Below are 18,969 nucleotides of genomic sequence, written 5' to 3'. Positions count from 1 at the left end.
AGAGGCATTAAGTACCTTCACGATGTTGTGTAACGACAACCACCATCCATCTCCAGAATTCTTTTCATCTTGCAAAACCGAAACAATCCATTATCCATTAAATAATAACTCTATTCCCAACTCATTTAGCCCCAGACAACTACCACTTGACTTTCTGCCTCCAAATTTGACTGATCTAGGTACTTGTTATGGGTGGAATCATACAATATTTGTCCTTTCGTGACTGGCTTATTCCACTTAGCATAATATCCACAAGATTCATCCGTGTTGTAGCAGGTGTCAGAATTTCCTCCCTTTTTAAGGCTGAGTAAGATTCCATTGCTTGCATAGACCACATTTTGTTTAGCCATTCTTCTGTCATGGGTCACCTGGGTTGCTGACATCTTTTGGCTATTGTGAATAATGCTGTTATGAACATGGGCGTATGTATATCTGCTTGAGTCCCTGTTTTCCATTCTTGTGGGGTATATACCCTGCTTCCCCTTTTTGCGCCACGGTACTTTTCCCTCATGCCGTTCACTCTGCTTGGGATAGTCTTCCTCCCATTCACCACCACCATCGCCACAATCTTACTCGTGCTTTCAAGGACCGGTTTTTTTTTTTTTTTTTTTTTTTTTTTTTTTTTTTAACGTTTATTTATTTCTGAGACAGAGAGAAACAGAGCATGAACGGGGGAGGGTCAGAGAGAGAGGGAGACATAGAATCCGAAACAGGCTCCAGGCTCTGAGCAGTCAGCACAGAGCCCGATGCGGGGCTCGAACTCACGGAGCGCGAGATCGTGACCTGAGCCGAAGTCGGACGCTTAACCGACTGAGCCACCCAGGTGCCCCTCAAGGACCGGTTTTAATGTCTGTTCTTTGGACTACCTTCCTGCAAATTCTCAGCAGAAAGCAGGCTCCCTACTCTGTGTACCCTTAACACTTTGTTCCCACGGGGCGGGTATGGATTCCAGGGAGAATGAGTGGGACAAGGTGAACTGCGTCCACCACGTGGAGGTTGTTGACAAGAGCCTTCACAGCAAAGAGCAGGCCCCCTGCCCGATGCCATCAGGACAGTGTTGGTTACCATGCAGTCCATCTCTGAGAGGTACTCCTGGTCTCCTTGTGAAGACAGGACGTGTTCATATAGAAGACACACGACAGGTACCCTCTCTCCTTTGGTGAACGTGATATTAGCAGACTGTGTCGTTCTAGTTCATGGTACCGGAAGCATATTACCGGTGTATTTAAATTCGTCCAGATTTAAGTGAGTACATCCTCTGTGCCCTGCACTGTGGGGGACACAGGTCTTCAGGCAGTTTGCAACTGACATGATCCCAAAGAAGTTGCATGAAATACTTTACTTCCCATCCCCGTGTTGGAATCATTGACGGCCCATAAGAGGTGCTGCCCATGCTTTTGAATGAATCGATGAGTATTTTAGAATCTTGTAGGGAGAGATATCATGTTTTTACTCGATCACAAATGATATTTCCTAGCATTGAATAGTGAAACACAACCCAGACTTCCTTTAACGGAAGCCCCTGAGGGTTTCACTGAGGACTCAGTGTTGCTGTCTTCACGGTACCCCTTAGGGGAGGTTAGGTAGGGCACAGGGTGGCAGTAGGCCCATTTATCAAAGGGGTGGCCCCCACCACTTGTTCGAGGCTTTTTGGCCAGGATTCTGTGCTGTCTCTCAACCTCTGCATTTCGTAGTTGGACCCCCTTCACAGATGGCGCCCAGCAGGCTCACTGGCGGCCGTCTCAAAACCTTAGCCATTTTGCTGATGGCTTCCAAAATGACAATGACCTCTATAGCTGTTCCCTTCCTAATACCCCTGATGGTTTCAGTATTCTATGTATTGAAGATCAACCACACGAAACGTTGATAAAATCATGAAGCTCTCAATAGGTAAGCCAATCAGGTGCTGTCCCTAGAGGACAAATTTGATTGACCCCTAAGAAGCGAGGTCCCCCCCACCTTTTCCCACCACCAACTCTAAGGTGTGAATGTAATTTGGTGGGAAAGCAATGGAAGGTTAGGGCAGAGGCAGGCTGGTTAGATTAGACTGTGATTTTCACGGAACTCTGTTAACAGCACGAATGATGAATTCGGGTGACTGATGTTGATGAGCTAGAGCCATTCAGTTCAGTTTTGTTTTCGATTCAGAAGAATTGTACTGACTTTTCCCCATGTGCTTAACGGTGGGCGATGAGGAAGACGCAGGGGGGTTCCTCCATGCTTCAGGTTTCCCGAGCCAGTGAGGATTCAGAGGGTCATCACCTGAGAAAATCACGGCGACAGCAAGAGCAGTGCCAGCATTTACGTCACTTGCCTGTGTGCCGGGCGCTGTGCATATTTGTATACCTTATCTCATATCATCCTTGAACTGATGGAGACTGCGATTATTATTATTCCTGATTCGTGGATGAGGAGACGAGGCCCAGGGAGATTACTTCACACGCCTGTGTTTGCACAGCTGTGAAGTGGGGAGACCAGGATCCCAACCCGGGTGGTCTGCCTCCAGGGTTGATGCCGTAAACTACGTCGTGCTGCTCCTGCGTCTACGGAGGGCAGCCGGTCCTGACTGGGTGCTGACTCCTCACAACTCTGCTGTGAAAGAGATGCTGTTGTCATCTCCGTTTTAGAGACGAGGTAACACATGCCCAGAGAGGGCCGTGACCGGCCGAGGCCACGCAGTCCAGGGCAAGGTCAAGGTTTGAGTTTCCTTAGTTGACCTCATCAGTGTTCAGCCTGGGCACACTGTGCTATCCCCGCCCCCGCCCCCCCCCCCCCCCCCCGCAGTAACTGTAACAATCGTTGTCTTTGTGGTTTTTTTTTTTTTTAAATATTTACTTATTATTTTTGAGAGACAAAGAGAATGCGAGTTGGGGAGGGGCAGAGAGAGAAAGAGACACAGAATCCCAAGCAGGCTCTGAGCTGACAGCACAGAGCCCGATGCGGGGCTCAAAATCCACCAGCCACGAGATCATGATCTGAGCCGAAGTCGGACGCTTAGCCCACTGAGCCACCCAGGCGCCCCCTGTCTTTGTGTTTTGAAGAGAGTTGGCATGATCTCTTCTTTTGCAGAAATCCAGCCTCTTAGATCTCTTTTGCACTGCTGGTGGGGATGCAAACCGGTGCAGCCACTCTGGAAAACAGTATGGAGGTTCCTCAAAAACTTAAAAATAGAACTACCCTAGAACCCAGCAATTGCACTACTAGGCATTTATCCACAGGATACAGGTGTGCTGTTTCAAAGGGACATATGCACCCCCATGTTTATAGCAGCACTATCCACAATAACCAAAGTATGGAAAGAGCCCACGTGTCCATTGATGGATGAATGGATAAAGAAAATGTGGTATATATATACAATGGAGTATTACTCGGCAATCAGAAAGAATGAACTCTTGCCATTTGCAACTATGTGGATGGAACTGGAGGGTATTATGCTAAGTGAAATTAGTCAGAGAGGGACAAAAATCATATGACTTCACTCATATGAAGACTTTAAGAGACAAAACAGATGAATATAAGGGAAGGGAAGCAAAAATAATATAAAAACAGGGAGGGGGACAAAACATAAGAGACTTAAATATGGAGAATAAACAGAGGGTTACTGGAGGGGTTGTGGGAGGGGGGAAGGGCTAAATGGGTCATTTAGCATTAAGGATTTAGCATTAAGGAATCTACTCCTGAAATCATTGTTGCACTAGATGCTAACTAACTTGAATGTAAATTACAAAAAGAAAAAAAAAAGAAAGAAAGAAATGCAGCCTCTTAGGTCTCTGCTGAGCCATAGAGCAAGTATCCCCAGTGGTGGCCTGACCAGGGCGCCAAAAGAAGCCTCACAGCCCCCACCCCCTTACTTGCTGGAACCTTTCCAAGAGCCTGGGAGGGACCCTACAGTGGGGTCGTGTGTGTGTGTGTGTGTGTGTGTGTGTGTGTGTGTTTGTCAAACAGAGAAAAGTAAATAAGATTTGTGTAAAATGTGAAGAAGAATTTTGTACTTTTTCTTAAAGAGCCCCCAACAGCCGATTGTATAAACCAGCGATTCCCAAAGTGTGAACCCTCTCGAAGTGGGGGCCAGCAATTCGCCCCGTATCTCCGGGGAATTCTTTAGAACTGCACATTCTCAGCCTCCCGTCCCGGGAGATTTAGCTTCAACTATGAGCAGCGGCACCCTTCCCTGCAAGGTGAATTCTAAACCCCTGTAGCTAATTTTATACTGGTAACTTCAAATTCTCTGTCTTAAAGGGCACACCCAAATGGTAGCCTCAAGACCTCCACCTGGGGGGCTCCTGGGGGGGCTCAGTCAGTTCTGTGCTGAGCTGTGCCGACAGCTCAGAGTTTGGAGCCTGCTTCAGATTCTGTGTCTCTCTCTCACTCTGTCTCTGTCCCTCCCCTGCTTGTGTGCGTGCTCTCTCTCAAAAATAAAGAAACATTAAAAAAATTTTTTTTTAATTAAAAAAGAAAAAAAGACCTCCACCTGGATCCACACTTCGTCATGACTTTAAAATGTGCCTATTTCTTCCCCTAACACTGAGCTCGTTTCTGTCTGGGCAACTTGGTGTTTTACGCAAACTTTATGATATTTCTAAAATGTTTGAACCTGACAGGAAACCACACGATCATACGGCTCACCCAGAGAGAAGGATTTGTCTATGCAGCAGGAAGGTAACCTCAACGTTCAGTTCACCTGTTGTAGCAGCTCGGATTGCCCCGGGCTCGCAGGCAGGCTGTAGCCCGACACCCTCTGAAGTTCAAAGAGGCCCAGAGAGAGGGCTTCTGAGACTTCTGAGAGGTCTTCCTCGGCCTGTCGGGGAAAAGCAGGTAGCATGAGGGTAGCAACCTCCTCCAGCAAGATGGCCAGGCCTCCAGGTTGAACGCTCTGCGGGGCTCCGTCCAGGATGAGCTCCCACGGGATGCTGCCCCAGGCCGGAGGATTGCTCTCCAGAGCAGCAGGAGGTGGGCTGGAAGGATTGCAAAGTGGTGTTGTTGCCGTGTCCTTGGAGAGCTCTTTTCCTGTGGATGAGGACCTGGGGCGGAGGAGGAGAAGCGAGGGGGTTCGGCGGGGGGGCTGTGAAACAGGTACAATCCACCTACCAGCTTCCCTGGGTATTCACTACTCTATGGCCTCTTGGTCAGTTCTTAATACAAACACTTTTTATTTTTATTAAAATTGTTTTTAAAAATGTTTATTTTTGAGAGAGACAGAGTGCGGGTGGGAGAGGAGCAGAGAGAGGGGGCGACACAGAATCCCAAGCAGGCTCCAGGCTGGAGCTGTCAGCTCAGAGCCCGACGCGGGGCTCGAACTCATGAATCATGAAGTCATGACCTGAGCTGAGGTTGGATGCTTAACCGACTGATTGAGCTACCCAGGCGCCCCTCACCAACACTTTTTAATTTTTTTTTTTTTTTTTCTTGAGAATCTACTGTTCAGAGCTGTGTAGTAAGAGTTACCTTCAGGAATGTTCTGTGCAATACCTTTCTCTTATAGTGAAAACTAGATACCATGAAGATCTCAAATCAGAGGACGCTTAATATATGTAGCCATTAAAATAACAGTTATTAAAATGATGATAGAGAAGATTGCTAAATGACAAAGCAGAGGAATGCTCATGATTGTTGGATTTTTTGTTAGTTTGTAAGAGTTTACAAATTACTATGCCCAGCTCAATTCTGTTTTTTTTTTGTTTTGTTTTGTTTTTTTTGTACATTTTGTATAAAGAATGAACAGTGGAGGGGTGCCTGGGTGGCTCAGTTGGTTGAGCCTACAACTTCGGCTCAGGTCATGATCTTGCTGTTCGTGAGTTTGAGCCCCGCATTGTGCTCTGTGCTGACAGCTCGGAGCCTGGAGCCTGTTTCTGATTCTGTGTCTCCCCCATTTGTGCTCTGTCTTTCTCTCTCTCTCTCTCTCAAGAATAAACACTAAAAAAAAAAAAAAGAATGAACAGTGGAAATGTACACCCCAAAATGTTAACACAGTTGTCTTTTAAACATGGTGGAATATTTGGTGTGTGTGTGTGTGTGTGTGTGTGTGTGTTTTACTTTCTTCAAAATAATGTACATTGAATGACTTCTACTTTGTCATCACAGAAAAGAAATGCTCAACTAGCTAATTGGATGGGAAGTACCAGTTGTTAAAACAGCATGGCCATTTTAATGCTGCTGGATTTAAGCAAGACTCTTCAGTGTGTGTCAGTCGAGAGACTGAGTGTATAAATTGGCAATGGCCAGACCATGAATAAAATAGACCTCTGACCCGCAACCTGCAGCAACAAATCCGGGCAACTAAGTCAACCGCTGTACCAACGGGCCGTGAATAGTCAGGACTTGATCAGTAACTGACACCTTCCCTAATTTTTGTCCCTGCTTCCAGTTGAGGGCCAAGCGGAGAAAGCCAGATACGCTTCCCTAACCAATGACATAGGATGTCCCCCTTCTAGCTAGCCCGTGTCCAGCGTCCCCATCACCAGTGCCTCCAATGAGGGCACACCTGAAACCTTCCCTTTTCCCCACCGTGGCACACGTGTTCTGTTCTGTCTGCCTTTGAATCTCTGCCAAGCGCCCGTGATTGTCGCTGGCTCCCTTGAACTCAAAAGAGAGAGCCCCTGCTTGTTCTCATGTGGGTGGTCTCTGTTTATTTCCACAAAAATTTGGCCTTTTGGAAAAACATGTGCGTTAAAAAAAATTATTCACTCTATGTGTAGCATTATGCTATCGTTACTACAAAAAAAAAAAAAAAACAAAAAACAAAAAAACAAACCCAATTCCTCCTTGTACAGAAATTTTTGAATCTCAAGCCAGTCACTAAATCCGAATGGTCCAGGATTATTTGGAGAGATGAGGGTCCAGCTCATGGGGAATGAAATAAACACTGAGTCTGAGATTATTATTATTAAGATTTCCAGGTAGGGAAAAGTAAGTAACGTCAGGAGTAGAGAGATCGCTGCTTTTTGCTCTTCTGCGGGATTCTAACGTTCCCTACCTATTTGCCAAGTCTCATTACGTTGTCCCTCTAGGATGAAATCAGCTTACAGAAAAATTAAGTTTGATTTAGTGGCAAACTGGTATTTTCTACTGTGCAAATTGTGTAAGTGATCAAACTTGGATGGGTCAAACTTCATTATTAATATGAGTTACTAAGTCTTGTAGACAGTTTTCATCTGAGAGAAAGCTAGAGCTAACTTCAGAACCTTTACATGAGAAGAACGCCAAACAATTTGGAAAAATGTGTTGAAATCCTGCAGAAAGGACTGAGACACCGTGTGAATATGAATGAGGGATTCTGGTTATCTAACAGGTTTTCAGAAGACATCTGTGGTGAAATACCCTGATATGAATAAAACAAGGGTAATCTGATTCCTGTGTTAACGGGCATGTGTGGGTGGGGGTGGGGTGACAGGGAGAAAAGTCACAAATCTAAGCCACCAAAGAGAAATGATGCTTCCGTATTAATGCCAAGCAATTGTCTTGTGTTTTCAAAATAGGACAATGAAGGTATCACATATGTCATTGATTCAGATGGCTACTTTGTATATGGTGGGTCCGTAATACATGTGTAACAAATGCATTAATTCAGTACAATAATCTGGAGATCAAATGGGATTATACAATGTCAGAAAGGCTTCCCCAAATTCAAGCTAATAAAATTTGCTGACTTTTTTAGGTGTGGGCTGTTTTGCATTATGAGTGAACATTGCATGCTTTTGCCATACCCTTGGGTAAGTGCTTACAAGTTCAGAACTGGGTGAAATAGAAACGCATTAGACAAGAACAGCGGTGACTTATTTTTTTTTTTCACCAAATTTAAGTGTTTGGCAAAGAATTTGTTGATTTGAAGGCTTAAGACTTAAATCATTAAGCAGTCAAGGATGGAAGAAGTTGGCTTTATCGTCACAGAGAATACTACAGATGGACTAGAGGTACTCCTGTCCTTACAGTACTGAATCAGAGGGCTATATTCAAAAAATGTTTTTTATATTTATTCATTTTTTTAAGAGACAGTGAGAGAGCAGGGGAGGGACAGAGAGAGAGACACACACACACAGAACCTGAAACAGGCTCCAGGTTCTGAGCTGTCAGCACAGAGCCCGACACGGGGCTCGAACCCACGGACCGTGAGATCATGACCTGAGCCGAAGTCGGACGCTTAACCGACTGAGCCACCCAGGTGCCCCGGGGTGTATTTAAAGTAGGGCCAGTTTCATAGGTAGCTGGGGTGATGTCATCATATGGATTTATTGAAAGGTCCGCCTTACCTATGACAAAGTACCAATCTTACCCACCTTCTTTGGCAGCTATCCATGCTTATCTAAGCAATTGTAGTGTTTGCTTTTAGAGGGTCAACAATGATGGCCAATAGTTTCCATCTGAAAGAAGTGGTTACTTGGAATCCTGTATTTAGATTTGTAAGGTTGCACCTGGGTTTAGAGGGAACAACTGTAGGATTATCAGACAGGACCTGGGAAGGGTTGTCTTGGATCTAAGACTTTATTTTCAGAAGCCACTGTAACAATATTTACACTGTAGCTCTTACTTTAACCATTTAACTGTTTTAGTAGCTACAGATTAGTACGGTCTACACAGGCTAGGCATGTGTGGACAGGATTGGGAGAACAGATCCCATTGCCGGACACTTTCCAAATGAGGAAGACTGGTCCGGTTTGAGGTCCTGCAGTCGGGAAGACGGGGTGCCTGGTCAACTGTCAGGAGGTAGGAAAGCACTTGGAAGGAATAGCAGACAGGCAGAAGGAGACAGAGTCTGTGGGAGGCAAGTGCTGATCAGAGAACTCGCATGGCCATTTTATTTTTCCAGCCCTGATTTCATCACCCTCTCTGGCAACCGAGGCTGAAATTCTCAGGCTTCCACTTCAAGGAGGGCAACGCTTTCCATCTTTCTTCCGACTCTGAAATTTTTATTTTCCATTGTTCTCAATTCAGTCAGACTGGATGTTTCTTTGTAGCTCTTAAAGGAACAAAGAAATATCTGGGTAACGAAGACTAGATGCAGGTCTCTGGGAGGTAAGACAGTGTGGATATCATTCTGGGAACTGCTAAAGGCAGAATGGTATGTATTGATTTTCAACTAGAATTAGGTGGGTAAGATCGTCTTTCAAAGTTGGCTAAAAAAATGGACTTGTCCTTTCTAAGGTCTAATTAAGATCCTCTGTCAGAAAACATAAAAAGGACTGTATATTATATCACTGGGGACAATGCAAACCATTGGCTCCTTTTGCATTTAATAAGATGTCATGATAAAAAGAAGTTAGCTTTTTTTTTAAAACCAAGGAATGGGAAAATATTAAAGAAGCTCTTCTCATTAGATTATATCTGAGTAACCCTCTTGGTCTGATATTTGCAACATATTTGGCGTAAAATTCATGGATCAATATGGTTTCTGAGGCAGGAGGTTACCTTTCATGTTGATGAGATTCAGGTTCCCTTCTGCTATCACGTTATTAATGGACGTTATTTGCTCATCAACCATTATGAAGAAAAGTTTCTAATCTAGAAAAGTTAGAAGAAAGAGCATATTAAGAAAGACTCCTGGGTTAAACTTTTTCTCCATTTTCCCCCTTTCTCCCCAAATGAAAGAAAACTGGACCAACAAATGGTTCTTGGCTACATATGGATGCAATATGGGTCCAAGAATGCTTGATGACAGAAAGCAGAGTTGTAATCTATTCCAAATGGACCATCATCTGGATATTTGAAATGTCATGCTGTAAACAGTGTTCCCTTGTCTTATAGGATGTTATGTGGGGTTGAATGCAGATGAAAGCATAAATTTATATCATGAAGTAAAGTATAAAATGAATGTTAACCTCCTAAGTACTTCTTTTTTTCAATGTCAGTTTCTGTTAACTGCCTGTCTTCTTCTAGCAGTGCACCTGCCGTCTTTAATCCTTTGGCCATTTGATGACCCCCATCATTCCTCTCTCTCCCTTCAAGAAAGGGGTAAGAAATTTAGAATTCAAAGGAATTTTGGAGCTCTTTTTTATAAACCTTATTTTGTAAATCAGCTCAACCTTATTTCGTAAATCAGAAAACTTAAGATCTAGGGAAGCTATATAGTCCCACAGCTCGGTAGGTAAGTAGATGATCCAGGAATTTAGTCTACAGACTCCTAGGGTGGGATAATTTGCATGGTGTTATGTTGCCTTTCAGTAAATACCTGTCTGATCCTATAATGTTTCCATCCCTAGCAGAGGACTGATTTCATCAGCTTGTCCTCATAACCAGCATAGGTATTCAGAATTAGCTACTTGATTATGTGGATGTTATTCATTCAATTTTCATTCATTCACTCATTCATTTAGATAATACTTATTTTCCTCAAGCTTTTATTGTAAAGATATACATACTCAGTGCACAGAGCACCAGCAGCCTCAAAATTCACATAAAGGAGCAAAATTCTCCTTTCCTCCACCACATCCACTTCCCAGAAATGTTCCTCATGAGAGCACACTGTATATCCTTTCAGACATTTTTTGATGCATAAAAATGTTATAGCACATAATATATATATATATATATATATATATATATATATATATACACGTATTAAAAATGGGAGCATACTATACATGTTTTCTGCAACTCTTCTTTTTTAACTTTTCTCACATAATAATGCCATGCACACTTTATCATATCATAGTTAATTTGCTCCTGTTATCAGTGCATGTGTACATGTTATGTATATTTTTATCTATGTAGCAATCCATAGTTTGTATGCTATGGAAGGTTATCTTACCATTCCTCTGTTGATGGGCATTTTATGTAGATCCCAATTTTTATCGTGGAAGGCAATGCTACAAGGTATATCTCTTTTTGCATTTCTGCCAACACATCTGTAGGACGCATTCCTAGAAGGGGAATTTCTGGGTCCTTCAATGTATATTTATTGCGTAACTATCGTGTGCAAAGTGCCGTAGGTGATAGGATGCAATCTTTGAAGAAGAGATGGTTCCTCTTCTCATGAAGCTTGTGGTTCAGGTAGCAAGAAGTATACACAAACAATGGATTTCAAGTAGAAAATCATGAGTGCTGTTTAGAAAACTTGGTGACTCTGCCATGGGAGGATAAAAACACCTTGACTTTCTAACCCAGTCTGTGTGTAGTAACAGTTACCTGGAGATGGGAGTCTCAGTGGAAATGCATTGAAAATTTCTGAACAAAATTACTAGGATGAGTTGAAATGTGGGAATGTGGAAGGTGACCTGTGTCTTGCGAGAGCCGCACAAATGTCCAGGAAATGTAATTGGTGGTGTTGAACTTCGAGGAAGTATCGATATTGGTGAGGGCGAGAATTGTTGCTATCCATTAGATGATACAAGACTGAAGAAAGGACTTTTGTTTCCAAGATCTTTTCTCATTGTTTGATGGAGCAAAGTTTTATTTTGACTCAAGGCTAACTTGCTGTGGGTTTTGGCTTTACATATGAGTGGGGTCAGCTACAGGGAGCCTCTTCTTGAATCTGGACCATTTTGGTAAATCACACATTCGTCTTCAGTGTAGCTAGAGTTTAAGAACGAGTGCTTGTATTTTTTTTTTCTTTTTTCATTTACAAACCCAATCCGGTTTTCCTAGGGAAGCTTCTCTTGAACCTTCAGCAGCCGTAGTTAAGACAGCAGCCCTCATCAGAATCTTACAATAGGATGCAGATTTATGGGTTTTAAAAATCGATTCAAGCATGACATTATTCTTATTATCATTTAATATTTATTCATTTATTTTGAGAGAAAATGAGAGAGAGAGAGAGAGAGAGAGAGAGCAGGAGAGGGACAGAGAGAGAAAGGGAGAGAGAGAGAATCCCAAGCAGGCTCTGTGCTGTCAGCGCAGAGCCTGACACAGGGCTCGATCTCATGACCTGTGAGATCATGACCAGAGCAGAAATCACGAGATGGATGCTTTACCGACAGAGCCACCCACGTGCCCCCAAGCATAAAATTATTTAAGTGGAGATGTAGATTATAAGCCTTGTGCTCTAACGCGTTCATCTTTCCAGTGAGGAATTTGGTGAGAAAAAATTCAGTACGATATTTGACAGAAATTCCTCCAGCCACATCTTAGAATCCTTTTAGCTTCATGGCCTTGAAGTTACCTCACCTAATGCGTAATACAAGCTCAGCCCCCACTTGTAACACTCAGCAAGTTCAAAGTACCCATCAACACGCAGTGAAAACCCACAGGAGAGAGGGGAAGGTAATCAAATACTGGAGAAACTAACCCTAGGCAGAATCAGTGGCAATTTTCAGAAGAAAAATTGGGGAGACCTTAAAATATTTTGATCATGCAAAGCGTTTTTCAACTCCTGGTAAGAGAGAGCAACGCATTAAGTCGCTGGCAGTTGGAGAAGGAATCAGATTCTGGTCCTTCCATTGCAAGGTACCCGGCAGAGCAGAGCGTTTTCCATTCTGAGGGATGCAAAGCAGCCAGCGGTGTTTAAATGCTCCCTCTGGTCTGTGATGTCTTCATCAGGCAGTCGGGAGGCCTTCCCAGGAGCCCCTCAGGCCTGGGTGTCCAAAGAGCTTCTTCAGGAAGCACCGTGAGCTGGTCTTGCAAGGGTCCCCATGCCTATTGTGAGTCATGTCAGGCCCCAGAGCCCGCATCCCACAAGCAAGAAGCAGCAGGGGAAAAACAATTTTGGCTTTTGCAGGTGTCGGGACTGCAAAGAAAGAACGGTTGGTACAAGAGGCAACACCCCCTTTTAAAAAGTCGGCTTGGGTGATTGAAAGCCAGGCTAGGAGTTTTCAGATAAAAAGGATTTTAGTAGTGATGACCACTCCTATAGAGAAACCCTCTGGAAACGGAACAGTTAACTTGTCAGAAATATACAAAAAAAAAAAAAAAAAAAAGAAAAAAAAAAAGAAAAAAGGATGTGGTTGGTTTTTTTTTTCTTTTTAAGTTTATTTATTTACTTTAAGAAAGAGAGTGTAAGTTGGGGGAGGGACAGTGAGGGGGACACAGAGGGTCCAAAGTGAGCTCCATGCTAACAGCAGAGAGTCCAATGTGGGGCTCAAACCCACAAAGTGTGAGATCATGACCTGAGCTGAAGTCAGACGTTCAACCAGCTGAGTCACCCAGGCGCCCTGATGTGGTTGGTTTTCAACTAGATTTTACCTATTATATTATAGTGGAACATACCCTAGAGGTTTCTTTAAATTGTGATTTCTTTTTATTTTTTTTAAGTTTATTTATTTATTTTGAGAGACTGAAAGCGAGAGCGAGAGAGAGGGAACCAGTGGGATAAGGAGAGAGAGAGAGGGAGAGAGAGAATCCCAAGCAGGCCTGCACTGTCAGCATGGAGCCCAACGCAAGGCTCGAATCCACAAACCATGATGAGGTCATGACCTGAGCCAAAATCAAGAGTCAGATGCTTAACCATCTGACCCACCTGGGTGCCCCTAAGTTGTAATTTCTTTATTATTAAAACTAGTAACCGAATCTAGGGTGCCTGGCTGCCTCAGTCAGTAGAGCACGTGACTCTTGATCTCAGGGTCATGAGTTCAAACCCCACGTTGGGCATGGGGCCCACTTTAAAGAACAAGCCAACAAACTAGTAGCTGAATCTAGTTGGTGTGCTCGTGGGTTAGGACACTGTGGGTTCAGAACCAAGGAGAACCTGGTTTCAGTCTCACTTCTATCCCCACCATATTTAAAACCAGGCACAGATCACTTCACTGTTCTGTGCCTCAGTTTCCTCATCTGTAAAATGAGATCCATAATAGAATCTCTCACATAGGTTAATAGGAGTAATAAATGAGCTGCTTTCTAGGATGTACTTAGGACAGTGCTCAAAAACGACTAATTGTCACAACGAACACTAGTCATAATTCGTGTTGTGGTTTAAATATCAATTACCATTAAAATATTACTGAGTATTAATTGTGTTCCAGAATTAGCAGCTTTTAAGCCAATATGACTAATTATTGTTGGGTTTTAATAAACTTCACTTCACATATTCACAAAATAAGATTTAATTCTTACTCAGGTCAATTCATCGCCATTATATATACCAATAGATCGCCGACTTTAAAAGTAATTTAATTTAATACCTACATCATTCAACATCTCTCTGATGATGAAGATGATGAAGAGCCTGGCTTTTGTTAAGCACCAAATAAATACAAATTATTTTTAGCATCATAAACGCATGCTTATCTAGTCTGACTGCCTTTGGAGTTCCCTGTGTTAAGATGTTGCTTACAAGTGTCTATAAGCCTGTTATCATGTACCTGCTTTGTCTACACATGTTTATTTTGAGGACAGGAATTGTGTCTTCAGCACCTGAAGAGATAATGGCTCCTGGTGGGCATGAAGCATCTAGCATAGTATTTGGCACATAGCAGGTTCTTAGGCAATTGAATTCCCTTTACTGTGAAGCTGTGTTGTTGACTCATTGGATTCCTCTTCCATTGGGGAGTGTGGTGCTCTACAGTCTCCATTAGTTTTGTGTCACCCTGGGACTTTCCTTGTATGTTTTATTCCTTCTCGTTAAGAAATTCAGGATTCTTGGAAGTCAGGGGACAACACAATAGCATCAGGCTGACAAAAGCTATATCTACCAATGGCCTCATGGTGGTTGGGGACACAAAAATGCAAGAGTTTTGAGGCAGCAGGCACCGCCAGGCAGCAGAGGTGGATGCTGGGGCAGACTTTTACTTGTTTATCGTTGCATCTCAGATTTACCGGGTCTGTTAATTAAAAATGTAAATTAACTAATAGTTCATCATGGCACACTAACAGGAAAGGAGGGAGGTGGAAAAGGTAGAGATGTTGAGGAAAAGGATGCTTCGTTTTAGAGAGGGAGTTAGATTAGTTTAACTGATCCTTGGGTACTATTCCAAATTATAGAGCGAAAGGGGGGTTGTTGACAGTCCAAGTTTGATAAGTATACTTGGCATTAGTGGCATTAAGAACTAAAGGAAATTAAGGGAAATTAAGGTAAAAAGGAAAGCTAGACAGTGCCCAGTAGGAGTTGGGTATAGCCAAACCCCAGTGACTGGGGTGGCCAGGAGAGGATGCGGAAGTCACTGTAAGGGACTTCCAGACTCTCTTAGTCTGCAGTCACCCCATTGGGGGACCAACACGTGGCAGAGTAGAGGAGGAGGAGGTGAACCATCACATGCACCCCACCCTGCACAGGTGGACCAGCCACCTTTCTCCCATCTAGGGCCCTGTCTTGTTAGCACCAGCCCAACCATCGGGACGTTTAGGTGGACTCTGACAACAGAGATGGGAAAGTGTACCCGTGGGTCAGGAGAATCTGAGTGGGATGGTAGAGAAGAAAGGGAAGGGGAGTAGATAACAGAAGGAAAGCTTTTCCTTCCCAGGGACCAGAAAACAGCTCAGAACCTGGCTGACTATACCTTGAATTTCCTTCCTTCCTTGATTGGCCACATTACTAAAGAAAGAAAGCACAACAGCGTCTTCCTTCCTTTCATGGTCTGAATGCTTATTTAAAGAACACGGCTTCCCATTTCCTGTTGTAGCCCCAGAGCCTGGTCTCTTGATTTCGTTTTCCTCTGGGACCCTCTTTCTCTCTGCTGAGTGTCTCCACACACTCCCCTGCCTCTTCCAGCCCCCTCTGCTTCCTGCCCCTGCGGCCGCCTTCATCCCCTGCCCAGCTCCAGAGGAAGAAAGGCTCCTGTCACTGTGAAGTCTAAGAGGACCACCCAGCAGGTTTTTCTTTTCTTTCTTTCTTTTTCTTTTTCTTTCTTTCTTTATTTCTTTTTTTTTTTTTTTTTTTACCTTCAAGAGTGTCTCTTGACACTCTTCAAGAGGCCAGTCTCTCTGGCCTTGGTTAAGAGCGGGCAAGGGCTTTGGGAGATAGAGCGGAGAATGAGGACAGGAACAGTGACAGTTGTGGCAGAGCCCACAAGTGCCAGCAGGAGGGAAATGTTAGTCTGCCATTTCTGGGAGCTGCAGAGCATATGGGAGCCTGGAATTGTTGTCAGCAGCCCAGATCAGGGCTGTCCCATCCTGGCAGCTTCCCTGGGGCTTTAAGAAAGCGTTTCCGTGAGCTCCCTTACCTGTGGTTGTCAGAGGAAATGGTCCTATGTTGTTTTTCATATCCTTCGATCTGTTCATCGGGGTATCATTATTAAAGGCTGCATTGTACTCCACGGTGTGGATGCACCATATAATTTATCTAACAGAATCCCGACTTTAGGACATTTGGTTTGTTTCCATTTTTAAGAACTGACGCTAAACAATGCTATCATGAATATCCTTTTAATATACATTTGTTAGCAGTGTAATTGTTAAATCAAAGAACACATCTGTTTGTAAAACTTTCGGTATGTAAGGCCAACCTGGTCTCTAGAAAACGTAAGCCAATGATTATATCCTTCAGCTATGTGATATGAGCACAGTTATCTCATTTATACATGTCAGTAGATGTGCACTTATGTTTTAGCTCAGGAAATATTCTGAAAGATAAACACTATAATGTTGAGAATGGTTATTTCTGGATACTAGGGTTTTAGGAATATTTGGGGGTGGGGAGTGAGGGAGGTTGACATTATTTTCTTTTTTTCTGTAATGAACATTTGCTGGTTTTGTATTTAAAAACTTAAATGCTATCGTTCTCTCTAAGACTGGATGTCTTTAAGAGAAAATAATATCATAATGAATCTTAATTAATTGATTCTTAAATAAGAATTTTTTTTCCTTGTAGACTGATTGACTGTCAGGACTGGAAGGGAACCTGAAATTCAGCTGGTCTAACTACATTGTGTACTTACTGGTGTGGAATTGAGTCTCCAGGAGATGGCCTGAATTGCTTCTATTCACAGAGCTACTCTAGGGCAAATCCAGACCCTGGAGTCCAAGAACACTCTTGACTGCCTGTTTATTAAAGCATTGTTCTACACTCTTCCTCCTGCTTTTAAAAAAGGAAAATCTAATTTGCTTTTATTTATTTCCCCTTTATTTTAAAATTATTCATACTAGCTAATGATTAGTTTACCAAAGCATGGCTCCAATATTTTTGGAGCTCCAGAACAGAGTTCTTAGCTTTGCCTAAAGGAAGGCTCAGTGGGTGAAGTATCTGACTCTTGATCTCAGCTCAAGTCTTGATCTCAGGGTCATGAGTTCAAGCCCCACATTGGGCTCAAAGCCCACTTAAAAAAAACAAAAAACACGAAAAACAATAGATAATAAGAGCTATAAGAAGAACATGAATGAAGGCTCAGAAGACAGACTGGTGCTGCTTTTTTTCTTTGCCTTTTTAAAAATTGCTTTTTAATTTTCCAGTATCTTTCCTATTCTTTGTCACTTGTCTGTAAGTTGAAAAAAAAAAAAGCTTCAAATTGCCCGCACAGGACAGTCATTTCGGACCACAGAAAACTATCTTTACATCTTCAGAATGTCCAAATAAGCTCTCTACCATTTAATGGGGATGGGAGTGGGGTAAATTGCTGCATCCCAGGAGGCCAGATGTGTGAGCAGAAGAATTCTGCTAACTGGCAATACGACATGACACGTGGAGCCTTCACTCTATTTAAACAATTTTGATAAGAGATGTTAAAAATGGAAGACACACAGATACTAAATTCTGTAGCGCATGGAGTTGCTAACCATTTGGGAAATCGACGCCCCTACACCGCGCTCTATTTTCACACAAACTCTAAAAGCAACATGTGAGTTTATTGTACTCATTTCACCAAGTGAGTTTATTGTACTTCATTTCACCAAGAAGTACAGCAGGATCCTGGAAATACAAGGGCTTCCTCTTAATGCGTCGTTAGCTGAGCTGTGAGAGGCCAGGCCACTGAGCATTTGACTTCAGTTCAATTCACCTATGACCTCCGAGGAATCCTGACTTTAGATGAGGAGGGTGGGTCTGAGGATTGCTGTGACTTTTCCCAACATGGTGCACAGCCTACCTGGTAATGCGACAGGTTGTATTTGGACGGGTATTGGTCTTTGCCTCTCTGCTTATACACACACACACACACACACACACACACACACACACACTTTACATAATAAATAATATAATGAAATATAAATGGCATAATAAAAATCGATTAAAATATCTATATATAGAGAGAGAGAAAGAGAGAGAGGTTTTCTCTCTATATGGAGAGCTTCTCTTTATATAGTAGCTTCCTGAAAATCAATGTACTGCAATACAATAGGAGGAAAAATACTCAGTGAAATCTTTCCTTTCTTGTAGTTGATGCAGGTTGGAAAATAACACTACTTAGATTAAGAAAAATAAACATGGTCATTTTTTGGAAAAATAAGCAGGAGCTCTCCTGGACCCTTAGATAGGAAAACTCCCCATCCTAGCCCCCACTTGCTTTTGTTCATCATCCTGTGTCTGATTGCACGTTATCACCTTCAAGAGAACAGCTGGGTCACCGTGAAAGGGTGTTAATCTCCCAGTGGCTTCCCTAACACCTTATTGACAGCTCAAGTCAGGGTGGCCTACTTTGGCTTTGGTGAATCCGACTTGTCAAAATTCCTTTTCAACTTTATATTCATTTAAAAAAAAAAAAAGATGGCCTCTACAATTTCCCCAGCAAGATCTGTAATGATAACTATTCCGCATGACCTAGCAGCGTTGCGGGAGAGTGCTCCCGTTCCTGGGAGGCATACAGCACGGAAGTCAACTCCTACCTGCATATATCAGCGGAGCCTGGGGGACTGTCTTTAGAAAGAAGCGAATGTACAACTAATGAGTTACAGACAGTCCCATGCATCGCACAGAGGAGCTCCGGTTCTCCGCTGGTTTGAAGATTTGAGCATTATTTCCTGTGATTTTTAGTTGCAGTGGAATGAGTGCTGTCAGTTCCGGATTCTCTCTGGTACACCTGCCGGGACTTCAGCCTGCCGTAGATTGGGCCTGCCCTAGATCAGATCAATCTATCAGCAAAACCTGATTGTCCACTCATTTGATGAACCTTTGGGGTAAACAATTATGCTGAACTAGTAGGGAGGCTTGGGGATGCAGGACAGCGCCCTGTTCTT

The 18,969-nt window shown here is 43.1% G+C and overlaps 1 long non-coding RNA gene across 1 annotated transcript in view; it reads left to right on the top strand.

Annotated features, from left to right (window-relative positions):
- LOC132668758 (uncharacterized) overlaps positions 1–16,870 on the top strand; it is an 84,309-nt gene extending 67,439 nt beyond the window's left edge. The window contains exons 4-5 of the long non-coding RNA XR_013556402.1: positions 7,655–7,709; positions 16,670–16,870. This is a non-coding gene — a long non-coding RNA (uncharacterized LOC132668758). The remainder of the gene's footprint in view (positions 1–7,654; positions 7,710–16,669) is intronic.
- The last annotated feature ends 2,099 nt before the right edge of the window (positions 16,871–18,969 follow it).

Source organism: Panthera onca, chromosome B3 (assembly GCF_046562875.1).
Source record: "Panthera onca isolate mPanOnc1 chromosome B3, mPanOnc1 haplotype 2, whole genome shotgun sequence".
In the NCBI taxonomy this organism is placed as follows: domain Eukaryota; kingdom Metazoa; phylum Chordata; class Mammalia; order Carnivora; family Felidae; genus Panthera; species Panthera onca.
This window is presented reverse-complemented; position numbering and strand designations above follow the sequence as displayed.